The sequence below is a fragment of the Rhinolophus hipposideros genome, assembly GCF_964194185.1.
Source record: "Rhinolophus hipposideros genome assembly, chromosome: 2".
NCBI classification, from domain to species: Eukaryota; Metazoa; Chordata; class Mammalia; order Chiroptera; family Rhinolophidae; genus Rhinolophus; species Rhinolophus hipposideros.
Genome location: NC_138048.1, coordinates 85,039,708 through 85,052,444, shown reverse-complemented (window position 1 = coordinate 85,052,444; position 12,737 = coordinate 85,039,708). Strand labels below are relative to the sequence as shown.

At 37.5% G+C, this 12,737-nt stretch overlaps 1 protein-coding gene across 6 annotated transcripts in view; it reads left to right on the top strand.

The window, feature by feature from the left end:
- Positions 1 to 8,500: 8,500 nt before the first annotated feature.
- The window catches only part of MME (membrane metalloendopeptidase), a 93,802-nt gene continuing 89,565 nt past the window's right edge, over positions 8,501 to 12,737 (top strand). For 2 of the 6 annotated variants that reach the window (XR_013991956.1, XM_081028909.1), the window contains exon 1: positions 9,010 to 9,349. The gene's annotated coding sequence lies outside the window, so the exon portion shown is untranslated. Of the gene's footprint in view, positions 9,350 to 9,434; positions 9,811 to 12,737 lie in introns of those variants that run through there. The other 4 variants (XR_013991957.1, XM_081028908.1, XM_081028907.1 and 1 more) reach the window with 3 other exon arrangements.

The window sequence follows — 12,737 nt, the reverse complement described above, 5'->3', positions numbered from 1 at the left end:
ATCTAGCAAATTCCTCGAAACAAATAAAAAAATGTGTTAGAGGTGAAGTATTCTGATATACCCATTGATAAAAAGTTACCCTGTCACATATTTCAAATGAACTTTGTATGTAACTCAGTTATGAAGATTTCCATGTTATGTTGTAAATGTTCGATTGCATTTCTCTTACGCACTAAACTATGGCTTCCCCGATTCCATAATCATCCTATCTCTTCTTTGTATCTACACAATCCGAAATACGATTTGCTTGCTTTCTCTCTCAACACTCTTTTTTGAGTGATCCATATTGGTTTGTTTAGCTGTAGTTGGTTATTTTGCATTCTGTGCCATATTTAGTATTCCATTGTGTGCATGTCATACAATGTTTTATCCATTCTTCCCTCAATGAACTTTAGTGTTGTTTCTAGTTTTTAAATTATTATTATAGACAATGTTGCTATGAGATCTTGCACATATCTCCAGGTGCATACATATAGGCTTTTTTTCTAGAGTATGTATCTAAAGGTAGAATTGCTGGATTAAAAATCATGTGCTTCTTTAGTATTTCTAGACAATGTTTTCCAAAACCATTGGCTAAAGTGCAATTGGCCTGTCAAAACTTATATTGGCCTAGACCAATAAAATGTAATGTCTGAGACTATCTATTCAATGAAAATCAGTAGTATCTCTGCCAGAAAACTTTCTACCTTTTCAGAGTTTAAAACAGCATGGTTAATAGGAAGTCTACCCAAGGAGTGCACCCCAGTAGAATCAGATAATCCCTAGTACAGCCGGCTAGCCAAATCCAGTAGCGGTCAGTAACCTGCTTTTGCAGAGCCCTCAGGCTAAGATTGTTTTTGTTTTTTACATTTTTTAAGTGGTTGTAAAAAAAAAAAATTGAACAAACATGTGTAGACAAAAATATTAACTGTGTGGCCTTTTACAGAGCTAATTTCCCTACCTCTGTACTAGCCAATGACCAAAATTCCATTGAAAAGATAGCCAATAATCTCTTTTGCCCTTTACGAGGACATTTTTTTTCACTCCTGGCAGATTGTATAAATTTACACTTTACCGGTGGTGTATAAGAAGTCAGGTGAGTAAAACTTGGTTTTGTCTTGGAGTTTTAACTGACACTCACCTATTAATTAATGAGATTGTGTATTTTGTATGTAATGGTCATTACTATGTAGTCTTCATTTTAATGCCTGTTTGTCTTTTCCATTTTGGGGGGATTGTTTGGCTTTTATTTGCAGTTCTTTATGTACTCTAATAATTTTCCACTTTTATGTGTTGGAGTTGTCTTTTCCTAGTGCATTGCTTGTTTTTCTATTTTATTTTCAAAATTTTTTTTGGCAAACAGAAATACAATTTAATTTGTAATTGAATTTATCAATCTTTTTATGTTTTGAACTTTTGGGGCTTTGAAATCATTCCTTATTACAAAGTCATAAAGCTCTCGTTTCTTTATATTTCTAACTTTCTTTCTACATACTTTTAACACTGTAAAAAAATTTCCCTTATCACGTTTAAATCCTTAGTTCATGTAGGACTCATTTTTTGTATGGTGTAGAAATGCAATACTTTTTCCATCTGCAATTCGTATCACTATTTTAAAAATTTTAAGTCCTTTATCTATCTGTAATGTCAAATCTGCATATATCAAGTTTTCTTTTATGCATGAATCTCCTTTTTCTATCCTTATTACATTCCATTGATCTATTTTCTTTGAATCAATAAAATACTGTGAGTTAGTAAATTACCATGAACATTATAAGTCTTGTTATCTAGTAGGTTAAATCCCTTTTACTGTGTTCTTTTTCAGGGTTAACCTGTCTATATTTTTCCCTCTGTTCTTCCATAAGCATGTTATAATCAGCTTATCATATTTCTAAAAAAAAAAATCTGTTGGGATTTGATTGAAATGTAATTTAATATTAAGTTGATGCAAAAGTAATTGTGTTTTAAATGGTTAAAAATAATTTCAAAAACCGCATCACTTTTGCACCAACCTAATATATAGACTAAGGAAAACATTAAACTCATATTGAATATTCAACTCCAGGTACCTGATTTGTCGTTCAAGTTACATAGTCTTCTCCAGTATCTTTCAGTGAAGATTTGTAACTTACACATTTCTTACTGATGATCACTGTATTTTCAAACAAGTGACAGTTTTGCCATTAATTACTTAGTTCTTCCCTTCTTTTTTCTTTTCTCTTCCCTCTTTCCTTTTCTTTCTCTCTTTCCTCCCTCTCCTCTCTCTATGTTTCTTTCTTTCTTTCTTTCTTTCTTTCTTTCTTTCTTTCTTTCTTTCTTTCTTTCTTTCTTTCTTTCTTTCTTTCTTTCTTTCTTTCTTTCTTTTCTAACTGCATAGTCTAGGCTCTCTAAATATAATACTTACATTGAATCAAATTTGTATTCCTAGCTTTTTGAGCCATTTTTGTACATTGCCTACATTCAGTTTGCTAGTATTTTGTTTCAGCATTTTTTGCTTCAAAACTTATTAGTTTGATCTTAATTTTCCCTTCAGATACACTTCTGTTACTACTGTCAAGTTTATATTAATCTCATAAAATGAATTAGGAAATATTCCTTATTCTATTCTTTAGGAAAGTTGTGTAATAATAGAATTACCCATTCCTTTGAGTTAAGGTAGAATTTACCTAAAAAAATATCTAGGCCTGTATTTCTTTTCTCTCTTTATGGTAAGATTCATAATTGTTAAATTTATTTAATGATTATAGGATTATTTAGGCTCTCTATTTCTTCTTGAATGAGTGTGTGTGATTTTTATTTTCCTAAAAGTCTGTCCATTTCATATCATTTTAAAAAAAATATTGGATCTAGTAGCCCATAACATTCTCATTATCTTTTAATTTCTGTTTTATCTGTAGTTTCTTCTTTAGTTCATGCCTCATAATGTTTGATTTCAACCTTCCACCTATCCATCTTAAATAGTCTTGCCAATTTTATTTGTCTTTTCAAAGATCCAACTTTGGATTTGTTGATCTTCCCTATTGTGTATTTTTTTATGAAGTTATTATTTTAAGAAAAGTTATTCCTTTCCTTTTACTTTCTTAGGATTTATTCTTTTTTTTTTTCTAACTTTTTAAGTTAAATGTCCACCTCATTAAATTTCAGCTTTTTTTCTTCTACAGTAAGAGCATGGAAAACTATAACTTTCCATCTAGATACTTAAGTTGATATCGATATGCAATATGTCATTGTTATTCAGTCATAAGTTTTTAACTTTCATTATGATTTCATCTTTGAGTCACATCTTATTTGTTAAAAAACAAAATTCAACTGAGTAAATTTTAAAGATCTTATTATCTGAGGTTTTACTTTCTGTGGTTTCAGTTACCTGCAATCAACTATGGTCTAAAAATACTAAATAGAAAATTCCAGAAATAAACAATTCATAAATTTTAAATTTAAATCATCTTGCTAAACTGATTACTCTCCTTTCTTGTAAAATTTAAAATCTATTTTATCTGGCTACAATATTGCTACATCATCTCTCTTTTGGTTAACATTTGTCTGATCTATCTTTTTCCATCATTTTGCTTTCAACTCTTTTAAGTCTTATGTTTTAGGTATGTCTCTCAAACAGAAGATAGCTGGATTTTGTTTATTTATTGTATTACAAATCTTTGTCTTCTAATTGGAGAATTAGGTCCAATTATATTTATTGTGATTAATATATTTCTACCATCTTATTCTGTACTCTCTGTATGTCTTTTTCTAATATTTAATTTTTTTCTCTTTTCTTATCTTCCTTTAGATTGCCTTTTATTTAATTCTAGTTTTTTTCTCTCTGCAATATTTGACCTTATGCATTCCATTTCTTCTTCTTCTTTTGTTTTTTAGTAATTACATTAGTAATTACACCTCTCTTACTGATGATCACTGTATTTTCAAACAAGTGAAGTTTTGCCATTGTTTGCTTAGTTCTTTCCTTCTTTTTTCTTTTCTCTTCCCTCTTTCCTTTTCTTCCTCCCTTTCCTCCCTCCCCTCTCTCTATATATTTCTTTCTTTCTTTCTTTCTTTCTTTCTTTCTTTCTTTCTTTCTTTCTTTCTTTCTTTCTTTCTTTCTTTCTTTTCTAACTGCATAGTCTAGGCTCTCTAAATACAATACTTATGTTGAATCAAACTTGTATATGTAAAGTCTAAAATTAATATCATTATCCTCCTTTCCAATGTTTGGGATAAAAAAACTTTTCTCTACCTTTCTACATTCTTCCAACTGGTCTAATAATCACATCAACATGAGACAGATTAATAAGAGAAAATAACCAAATTTAGTGACATACATACATACAGGAACCCCACATATATGACAGAGTCAGAAACCCCATCTACATGGGAGGTTCAGAGACAGGAAGGGAAAATGAGGTATTATTTGTTAAATGTCATAGGGCTGAGAGAAAAAGAAAGAGGCTGACAACTCCAGCATTACATCAAAAGTTAATTGAGGGGGGAATACATATGAGGTACGTCACTGAGATGCAGGTACTAAAGCATTATATAGAACAGGGCAGGATAAATATGGGTACTGGAGCGTGACTTGTCTCAGATAAGGGAAAATGCTTACCTTGGGCAGGGCAACTGCCTGTTCCAGGAGTCAGCATGCCATAGGAGATAGAGGAGAGGTCAGTCAGACAGTCTCAAAGGGGATTTACAGGAAACAATCTCTGTCTAGCCTCTATCTAGTTCAAAGGTCTGGCAGTTGTCACGTCATAGAACAGTCTCTCCTCCACAGGTATACATGACATTCTGAGCTAAGGATGCAGCAAGTCACCTTGGGGCTTCAGAGGAGGAGGAAGTTCATTGGCAGGATAGGAGGCGCAGATGTTCAGTAATTAGATGTTTGCCTTCCCCTATATAAAGGTCATAAAAAGTTATCTCCGGTAGTAACTCTTCTTATGGGCAAGGCCCCAAATTTAAATTATCTAAGAAAGAGGTAAAAATTTTCCATGAGCCTGCAGAGTCTCAATTGCCTTCACCTCAAAATAACACCAAAGTGGCACATCTTGGGGAGGCCTGTTTTGTACCCCTTCACAAATAACAGAAGTAAGCGCTTTAGAGTGTTTTAACTTTAATTCATACTATCTTGAATTACATACCACGATTGTCCAATACTTTTTATCCCGATACATTGTTTTATTCAATGTTTGCTTAGATTTACCTATGTTGTTACTGTATTCTTTGCTTATCATTCCTTCTTTCATATTAGATCTTCTATCTAGTTTCATTTTGTTTCATAAATTCATTCTCAAGAATTTCCTTTAGTAAACGTTAAGTGGTAATAATTCTCTAAGTTTTTGGCATAATCTAGCTGAGACCACTTGATTATACATTTTTGCCTTGGAAGTTTTCAGGCCACAACAATTAGAATAAATTCTACATCCTAGACTAAATCATCTAAAGTCTGGCTTGCCATGAATTTTCACCAGAAGCTTTTTGGTATAAATGTACCTGTCTGAGTCAAGGCATAGGAAAGCAAATATCTTTATGTTTGTGGGCCAGGGTATGGGGAGTAGGAATGGGGTTTGAGTTTTTCTAGTTCACCTTTTCACTGCACGTGTTTCTTTTCAGTGGGTCAGTTTTATGTAGGAATCTCTGATCTGACTTTTCGCCTTATTCTGTGCTAGACTCTGCATGAAGCCCCTGTGGCACTTACAAATCCTGTGAAAATTGAAGTTCTAGGTCTTCTAGGTTTGGTATGACCTCCTGAGATAGGTAGGTGCCCAAGGGCGGTGACATCTTTAGCACTCACATACCTTTCTGGATTTCTGGCTCCCCATGTTTAGGGCTTCTGAGGTTTTCTTTTACATTCTGGCTGGCTCAGTGGTGCATTTAAAGGGCCTTTTAAAAATACTTTATCAAGCATTTGTAAATGTTGCATACAAAGGCAGCTTTTAAGGATCTACCCTGCATCTTGCCAGAACCAGTGCATTCCACTCTTAATAACTCATACGGGACAGCCATGAGGACTATTTTCTCCTCCATCCACATAACTCAAAAAACTTCACAACCTTGGACAATATCTGTAACACCGGTTTTCTGAGTTTCCTTACTGGGGGCTCTTTATTTGATTTCTTTAAAAAAACAAAACAAAACAAAAAAAACTCTTCTTAAGCTTGCAAAACTTTCTTCTGAAAGAGATTTAACATTCTTGATTAAAAATTCTTAAATTTCTGTAAACTTTAATGAGATTAAGACCAGCTGAAAGTCAGAGTCTAAAAATAACTTTATGCATTTTCTTTTGCTATATATTCTATATCCATTTTTCCCCCTGTGAAATATCCCTTCCAAGAGTGAATCTTTGAATTGACTTACTACTGGTTTCTTCTCTTGCAACAAGATAAAACTGTAAACCAAAATTAATTTTAGAATGTAATAAGGAATAAAAGCATTTATTTGAGCAAAAAGAGCTGCAGCCTGGAAGACACAGATTCAGGTAGTAACCTAAATTGTGTTCCGCAGAGAGAAAAGAGAGGTTCTTTATAATTTTCCTGCCTACAGTTCCCTTTTTAGTCTATTTTATGTAAATGAATTTTCCAAATTATACACTTCTGGTAGGTCTAAATCGTGCAATTCTAATTGGTCTGTACTGATGCAAATAAGGATATAATTTGTGTAGTTCTGATTGGACAGAGCTAGTCTCAGTCCATTGGTCAAAAGAGGAAACCAGGGCTTTCCTGCAGTGGTTGACTTAGACTGCATAAACAAGCATGGTAAAGTGCCGGAAAACTGAGAGTTCAGTCTGAGGCTCTTGCTGGTGTACAGAGTACTGAGGGAGCCCCTGTCAGCAAATGGCCACTAGACTTTTATTATTCATAAAATTTGGGCCCTTCGTTGACCATGGGGATTACATCTCAGCAGATAAATTCCTTTTCAGGGTTCACATCAAATGAATTTTTCTTCTCTGGGGTTCACAGTACTTATAACTGAATAGTCTGATAAGTTTTCATTAACAAATCTTTAAAAAAATTTAAATCAATTTTTCAACTTTCAGCTCTAAGTCTAGAGGCACTGTAAACAAATCAAACCAACTTATTTTCCACTGGTGTTCATGAACTGCATAGATATATTATTACCTTTCAAAGGAACTTTTTCTGTTTAAATTTTTCTGCATATAAGAAAACAAAACCTTGTTTGAAAAGTTCAAATTGAAATGTTAAGACCAAGCATATGAGTTTATTGCATTTCCTGTTGATATGCAAATTTGGGGATTATTCTGGCCATGGCATTCCCCCACCACCAATATTCATTGTTATGTTAATCAGAGGAAATGTATTACATTTTTAATGCATCTGACTCCTTATGAAGAAACTGAGGACTGGCTACATAAAAAAAAGAGAAAAGAAAGGAAGAAAATACATTTCTAATTCATTCTAATTCATTGCTGATTATGTAAGGTTGAAATAACATTTTGGTAATTCAGCTGAAGGGTAATAAAAATGAAGCATTGAAGTGTTAGAAGATCTAGATTTCTCACTGAAAGAAAGTATTTTAGTAAATCACTGTTCCATGCTTCAATCCCTTCTGTAAAATGAGGATAACAATAATTCAGCATTTGAGTCCAAATGAACTGGGTTCAAATTCTAGGTGAGGCATATCCCAGTGGTTTTAATTTAGCCAAGCTCCTTATGTTCATTTGTGGGGTAATTACACTCATATTTTCGGTTGCTGTGAGGATTAAGTGGTATCTGCAACACACACCACGAAAGAGTAAAGCATAGAGTTATGGAGAGAGTGCTTTTGAAGTCCATTCATTGGATTTCTCTATATTAATCTAATGATTGTTTTAACTTCTTTTAATGTCTCTCCATTGCATTCTATTAACTATTTCATTAGCAAGAACCACTTTTTCTCCTTGCTTTCAGCTTTCTCTACTATAAAAAGGATGTAAAACTTATGAGTGCAAAGGGTCTCTTCTCTCAAGCAGTGAGTCGTTTTGATGTTAAAAGCAGATAATTGCAAGTTCAAGAAAACCCACCAGTATTTCAGTATGTTGGCAATTATATGTGATTCAGAGAGGGAAAAGGATCAATGATAAAGCTACTTATATACTTGGCACTAAATATTGAAGCTAAAGATTAAAGAAGCAAAAAAAAAAAAAAAATCAGGGGAAGTTCCGCTCTTCTGAGCCCCTTGACACTCATAGTTATTTAAGGCAGCTTTTGTAAAGGAATAGCCCTTGTGCAAAAAGTTTGTGTGTGTGTGTGTTTTTTTTTTTTACCCCCCTTGAGAAGGAATCACAGATCTTACATGAAAATATTGTGCTGCTTGGCTGCATTAAAATAACAAGGGTCCAGACACACTTTAGCTTCTTTTTCTCTGACTCTCTCACTCCCCATCCCAAAGCCCTCAGGTACACTCATTACAAAATTCCCTAGAGTCAGGAGGTGGGAGTAGCGAGTTGCAGTACAGACTATAGCTCTTGACATACTGGTCTGACCAACAAAAAGAAAGGAAGGGAAGAAAGAAGAGAGGGAAAGCAAAGAGGGAGGGGGGAAAGAAAGGAAGGACAGAAGGAAAAGGATAAAGTGGGGGGGGCAAAGAAAATAAAGAAAACAAAAAGGAGGGAGGGAGAGAAAAAAATTAAAAAATGAGAAAGGAAAATTGTTTGGATGACGAGAGGAAAAGGAGCAAGAAAGAGAACGAAAGAAGACTGTGAGAAAAAGAAAGGAGGTCCAACAGGAAAAGAAATAGAACCTTCACCAGCACCACAGAATCTCCCAGAGACAATGTATTGTGTTCTTGAAAGCCCCGAAGCTAAGCAATTCCAAGAATGTTTGGCAAAACCCTTTTGGGAAGGGTGAGGTGGGGTACGGGGCGGAGGGTGTCTTTCTCACACACACACACACACACCCGGCCCCCACACGCGATGTGACAAGATCGGGGAGACCTAGCGGAAACCTTCAGGTCACTCAGAGAACTGCTCCTCGCGCTGGTCCTGCAGCGGCGAGGCGGGTGGGGGGTGGAGGGGTGAGAGCGCCGAGACGCGCGGGGCGCGGAGATGAGCAAGTGGCGAAGCTTGACCGAGCGCAGGCGAGAGCAGCCGCCCAACTCCAGGCGCGGGATCTGCTGAGAGGCCACGGTGAGTCGCTCCGGGTGCGGGTCCGAGGGATGCCCGGGGTCCCCGTCGCCTCCGGGCCCGGGCCGAGGCGGGCCCGTAACCTTTCCGGAATCTGGCCTGGGCTCGGCGCTGCTCCCCGCAGCCTGGAGCCGGCGCCGCTCGGGGCGCGCCTGGGCGGACACACGGACCGACCCGCGCTCGGCGGGGCTCTCGGCCCCGCGCGCTCATTGGTGGGGATGTGTCTGCTCAGCAGCCTCCAACTTCTCCCGAATCCCACTGGTGAGTCCCAAGAGAGCGAACTGGCACCTGGGAGCGGGGGGAGAAGGGTCCGAAGGGCGCGAGAGCCGGGGGGAGGTGGGGGTGTGGGGGGGGTGGGACCGGAGCGGGGAGGGCAGAGCAGCCGGGGGGAGCGTGTGCCCTGGAGGCGCGCCGAGCAGGGTCAGCGGACCAGGTCCTGCGCGGTCCGAGCGCCCGGGACTCCGCGGCCGTGGGCGAGGGAGGCGTGCCTGGAGACAGAGCCGTGCTGGGACCTGAAGAGTGGGGGAGAGGGGCCAGAGGGTGACCTGCAGGAGGGCTCTGAAGTGCGGTCAGGTCCACTCTTCAGGTTCATTTCCGTAGCTCTCGCCTGGGTTATGTTTGGTTGCCGAGATCAGCGCTACCGAATTGCAGAGGGGCTGATTAGGAGGCTGGAAATTTGCCATTCCGTTGAACAGACACTGGTTTATTTTTTTTTAAGCAAGGTTTGTTTTCATTTTGATTTCTGTCGGGTTTTCTCCTCATTTGTAACTCACTTTTCCATTTCTACTTTTCCTAACCTGAAGATCTTTTCATTATCCCACCTCCGCCTCTTGCTTAGAATTTTAGTTTCCTGTTATATAATGTATGCGGTTAGCGTACTTAAATCACACAAGGGTTGGTTGGCAGGAGTAGGGGGGGAGTGCTTTTGTGGATAAAGTTTTCCTTACTCGGTCTCAATCTATTTGTAGTATGGGAAAGTAAGCGTAATTGCAACCTAACGTTCTTTAGCCACTTGGTAAAGTCTGTGTTTCCCCCGTATATGATGCAAATGGTAAGTTTATTAAACTGAAAAGTAGTACCTGGCTTACAGTCTCAGTATTTGGGAACTCCTGATGGGAAAAATGGGCCATGAAAGCGTGTAGCTTCTTCACTGTGTTGCATTATTGCTGGCTTCCATCACTTTTAAAACAATTGTCCCATAGTTTCTCAGATTCAATGCAGTGACTTTCGTTGTTGCACAGCTATACTGCATTTGGGAGTAGTGTGATTGGGACTTTGTGTCCAGAACTTCATATTCCGGGCCCACAAAACACCTACAAATTAATGTCCAGGGGAAAACAAGGAGATGATTTCTCTTGAGTACCTGCCTCCTTACTTACTTGGTTTAAATATGAAACTTTTTTCTCCTGCTTTCTGTGCCTCAGTTTCCATAATACAAACTATAATTGCATGGCGTACCTTCAGGCACTTGCCGAAATGTTAAGGTGGTAATGTGCTGTGAAGATGAAAATTGCTTAGGTTTATAGACTTCCCTTTAACAAACCAGTGATTCTCTAAGTTCTTTGATTTGACTATACGGTAAAGTGATGTGTATACTCAACTGGTATAAGCACTGCTGCTTTGTACTGCTTGGAAATTCAGCTTCTATATAAGCAAATCATGTTTTCTTTCAGTGATGTTGTCAAGCTGAAGTTTGCAGGGTTCTTTTTTGGGTTAGATCTCCTAATTCTCTATTTTCTCCTTCTGTGGAAGTGTCTACTATTTGGTTTACGCTTTCTAACGTATCTCCAGTTAAGCTGAAATATGTTGAAAATGTAGGTATGTTTTGGCATATCCTGTTTATTATGGGACTACAAGTATCTGTCTATCTCTATCTCTCTATCTCTCTAATCTCTCTCTCTCTCTCTCTCTCTCTCTCTCTCTCTCTCTCTCTCTCTCTCTCTCTCTCTCTCTCTCTCTCTCTGTCTTCTTTTTTGTGTGTAATTGCTCTCATTTCCAGCGCCTCTCTCAAATGGGGTTGGGTGTGGTTGAGTTGCATATTCAAGTATCTGAGGGGTTGATGAAATGTTTCATCCTGAGGTTCAAGATTCTGACCTCTATTTTCTTAAAAGAAAATACTGAATCCACTGCAATTAACTGGAAATGAAGAACAAAGTTAATTTGGGAGATTCAGTTTGCATCATTTCTGCTTTTACTCAGTGTTGTTGAAAAGGGTTGCTGCTTAGAAGCAAATGACTTAGAACATTTGCAGAGGGTTTAGGAGAAGGGCAGATGGAGAGTTTGCAGGTGATTCAAAGATGGCATTTTTTTGACGTAGGTAAAAGGACTAAAGAGCTTCAGTCACTGCCTTCATTTCCCTGTAACAATTTCTGCAGCCTTAGGTGCAGAACCATTAATAGCCCAGATGTTTTCCTGCAGAAGCCTGATGGTGCTAAAGAGCACCTTTAATTTAACCCCGTGGCTGCCCTGGTTCCTGGCCCTCAGTTTTCCTGGAGAAACTGAATGTTGTTTCTAAGAAAGAACTAAAAAGAGAAGTGGGTCATATTTATACCAATGTTTCTTTAGATTGTCTTCTGAAATATTATTAGAGTAGTGAGATAAATACTCAAGAAAGGGAAATATTTGTGCAAATGTGATTAACATTTAGATGTTCTTTAGGTCAGTCTTGACTTCTTCTGTGGGAACTAGGAAAATTATTCTTTTTATTATTTGCCTCTCTGTATGGTGTCCAAGTGTTAACTTTGTTCCCATCTTTTCTTTCCCCAACCACCACCCCTATTAAAACTACAAGGACTACAATCAATGTAATTCCATATCATAACCCCAGGGGCTGTGAAACTAAGCCAGCATGAGATACATAACCATTAAGGAAAACATTTTAACATTCAGGTACATTGCATTCCACGTTTATTGAGCAGACACAGTTTTCATGATCTAATAAAATATTTTTGTTTGATAGTCTGTCCTTGGTTATAGCCTCACGTAATCAAGAGAACAATATGCTTAAGACTTTGTATCCAGAACTTTAAAGCCCAGCTGTGGTTCACTTATTCATAACTCATTGGGGAGATTAAATTCCTAGTTGTCTGCTGGATCTCCCATGGCACACTTCACATGTAGATCCTGTTTCTACTTCATCCTTTGCCTCAGTTTCCACCAAACACACCCTCTGGGAATTGTGTATGTTCATCAAAGATCTTCAACTGTAAGAGCATTTCTGAGCAGTCATTACACCTAGTAACTAAATTATACGCCTAATATGGAACTAAATTATATGTTTAATTTGTATCATGCTGTACAAAGCTAATCTGTTAGTTTACAATGCTCTTTACAGTCCTGCAGAAAAATTGAAGTTGTCCGGGCTTAGGTGGATGACCCGTAGAGAATCAACAGGCCTCTAAAAGAAACATAATGAAATCTGATATTTTGGCTTATAACCCCTAAATTTTCCCCTAAACTTATGCAGTATGATCTAAAGTGGCTCTTATTATATGATGATACAATTGTGTTTCAAACAGTGACCAAATGTATTCTTTAGAAAGAACATTTACTAGTTGTGTAGCCTTGGGCAAATTACCTGACTTTTCTGTGCCCCAGTTTCCTAAGACATGGAATTGGAATGTTAATATCCACCTTACAAAGATTAAAT